The sequence below is a fragment of the Staurois parvus genome, unplaced genomic scaffold (genome assembly GCF_062004578.1).
Source record: "Staurois parvus isolate SC_StPar_1 unplaced genomic scaffold, SC_StPar_1.0 ptg000715l, whole genome shotgun sequence".
Lineage (NCBI taxonomy): Eukaryota > Metazoa > Chordata > Amphibia > Anura > Ranidae > Staurois > Staurois parvus.
Genome location: NW_028318511.1, coordinates 11,911,126 through 11,914,805, shown reverse-complemented (window position 1 = coordinate 11,914,805; position 3,680 = coordinate 11,911,126).

Here is a 3,680-nt window from a genome sequence, read left to right as displayed (position 1 = left end):
TGGCATTTCAGTCTTCATATTTCATTCCTGTTTAAGGGTCAATTGACACAAAATGGATATTTCAGGTTTTGGTAGATTCTGGAGAGTTAAAGCATATGCAAACCCAAAAAAAAATGTAATTTACAGCAGCTTGCCATTCCTTAGATGGGGTAGCTGCATTTTTTTTTCAGGATTTCTTTCTATATTTATTTTAAATTGGTAATCCTGTGAATATCACACTTCCTGTCCTAGGGTGACTACAATCACTCACTCCTCTGTATCCATGGAGGGATATTTATCATACAAGGCTTCTCTCCAGATTTGGACTACAAACATTTCATCCTCTCTTCATCTCCATTAGGGGAAATTGTAGTTTAGCAAAGACAGCTTGGAAGGAAGATAACATTGACATTACATTTCTGGAAAGATCAATAGGTATTTCCATGCTGAAAATGTTCATCACCTGGAAGAAATAAACCTAATGCAGCTACCATAGTTATGGACTGGTAAAATGCAATATATACAATTTTTATTTTTAGATGTAGATATGCATTAATCTACCTGGCAAATTTTTATTTACCTTTCAAGGACCCTGTTGGTGGGATCTCCATGCTTTAGTACCTGGGTCTGCTTACCTGCTGTGGTCACTACGAGGAGTTTCCGCTTTCACAGTTGAATTTAGTATTAACATAAATCTATGGATTCATAAAAAGAAAAAGGCAGAAAATGAAGGGAGCAGTCAAGAACAGAATGGGGATATAGCAGGAAGATCTTTCTTCTGGAGCATTCCTGACTTGACCCACCCGATTCACCCCATTGTCAAATCATTGTAATGTTGTTGGTTCAGAAAATCTGAAAGGTCAAGATAAGGCTGGGAATTGAATTTAGTAACTCACTGATCTGTCATTTGACAGCGATTACCACACAAAGAGGTGCTGCCTATACATGGCTTTGTCATGACATTCTCTTTCCTTCTGTTCATGACTGACAGGCATTATGGAAATATATTTGTAAATAAAATTCAGCACTATAAAGTCACATCCATAAATGACAGTCCCATCAAATTGGTATATCAAACTTCATTCATAGTTCCTCTGTGTAATATATGAGTTGATGTTGCAGATATCCTCCAATAAATATCAGTCTCCACCAATCGGAATCAGAAGAATTGCCAACTCCCCACAAATATACGCTGCCCTAATATAAAGTTAATCATCAAAAGACCATCCAACTATTCATACTACTAGGGAACTGCTCCATTCCTTCCTTTTTTGGGAATTAAAGTGTTCCTAAACCCAGGACCCTGCATTCACTCTGTCTGGTCTCCCACAGTACACGGAAATGCAATTATTTTAGTAAATATAAACTGCCAAGTACCTTTTCCTATCAGCAGTATATAGCAGTCTTGTGACTTCTATCTGTGTTCAGCAGAACACTGTTTAAAGCTTGTAGAAAGAGTTTTTTTGTTCTGCTCTAGGAGGATGCAGGACCCCTGACCTCAGTCTGGACTGTGCTGATTGGCCCTGTGCTGATCACATGCACTCTCCGAAGAAAAAAAGAAAAACTCTCTTAACAATATACACCAAAAAGAGCAGCATGTGCAGAGTGTCTCCACACGATATGTCTTATCAGGAGATAAGAGGGTGGACACTGGAAGAAGGGGAGGATCAAAGAAGTCAGGATCAAACCGTATTTTTACACAATGCACAGGGTTGACCCATTAGATTCCACAGTGAGTTTAACAAGCATGTTTTACTGCATATACAGACTGATTTTACTGTTGTGGGTTTAGTAACACTTTTAAGGCTTGTATCAACGTGACACCAAAAACAAATATAAAACTATATACTATAGTACTCCTATATGAAATTAAAATATTTCAACACCCATGCATAGGTGACACTCCTTGATAAAATCTGTGTTTTAAACTCCACCACCCACATAAAGTGCATGGTCACTGTTAATATGTGCTGCTCATAGGGTATTCAGCAGATAGCGTATCAACACAAAATGAAGCTCTGGCATCAATCTTCTCTTCCACCAACTTTAAGTTCCTTTTATCACTTCTCCTTAGGGGGCACTGTCCCACTCTCGCTGTTAAACACCACCACAAGGCAGCTGTGACTCTGTGGAGCTGAGGGGTCATTTTAGCTTCAATGCCCCCTGAAGCTCAGCTGATTTTTATTGGGGGATATCAGGAACATCAACTCAAACTACACAGAAGCGCCTCCAGCAAAATTCGAAGGGGCAGGATGGAAATTTTTTTCTTGAATGAACAAATTTCTGTGTATGAGATTTTTGTACAGTAAAGTCCATTCGTTTCGAAATCAAATGTTAAAAGCAAACAATTTTTGATCAACATTCAAAAGTTCTGAGAATTTACATACAAATTTTCCGATGACATTTCCTAAGATATTTCATTCAAAATTCTAATCATCTATGGCGAGCTTTACCTATGCATTTTCACTGTTTTTTATCACGTGGTTTTTTTTATTATTTTTTTTTTTTTTTAAGTTCTTGAAGCATGGATTATTTTATGCTGTCACAAAGTTATACATATAATATCCACATTAATTTTTATATGAATTTTATTTTGGGAGGGTTGTGTTTATGAAGGAATGTTTATTTAAGTGTTTATATTTGCTGTATGATTTAAATGATTAGTACAGCATCTACTATTTGATTTATGTTAGAACACACTGATGACTATATAGTTAAGAGCACAGTTTTGGCTATGAGCAGTTGTTATAAATAAGTATCCCTATCTTTTGGAAAAGCGCAGGATCCATAGTATTATAAATCCAAAACATACACTTTTGTAACTAGAAATCAGAAGTGAAAACCCCTTCTTTTCTTGAACATTCTTTATTTAAAGGTTTTACATACAGATAGAAATGTTTCCCAGACAAGCTCAGAGTGCAGGATAATCCATAATTGCTGCAGTATGACATACTGGATAAAACAATGAGTGAAAACCCCTTCTATTTTATCACAAGTTTGAAATCTTTAACACGCAATACATGTATTTTGTTCTCCCTTTTTAATCCTTTAAAACAAGATCCCATTCACCTCTGTAGCTATAGATATTGTGGAGAAATTAATCTGCAAAGATATCAACAGAGGCACTGAGATCTAAAGGGCTCGTTCACACTTGGCTGTTTTACCAACGCTTGCCAAACGCCCTTATAGCGTTGGCAACCTGTCTTCTATGTAAACACACAACAGGTATTTCTAAGCCTTTCACACAGGCTTTTTGACCTGGCCTGCCTGCCAGCCAGTTTTCATGGGCAGGGTGATGTAAACAGACCTGTGTCCCCTCACACCCACCTACCTCCAGGTCCAGAAAATGTGATGGATTGGAGGTAGACTGGCATAAACAGATGCAAGTCCATATACGTTGTACATCAGGCTGCCCATAGAGCTATCACGGTCCGCCTGACACAAACTAAATTGGCATGGCTGTCAGAAAACTGATAACTGTCCCGTTCAGCTCTAATTCCTTGGCTCTGTGTGAAAAAGTCCTAAGAAACTGACTGTACTCCAACTTTAAAGTATTTGTTTTAATATTTGAGGATCTTCGAGAATGGATTACTTCACAGTACAAGCAGCTTGATACGCCAGGAATGGCTAGTTTTAAAGCTTTTTCATTGTCTAGGAATATGTAAATGTGTTAAAATGCTATTAAACCAAATGGTAAAAAT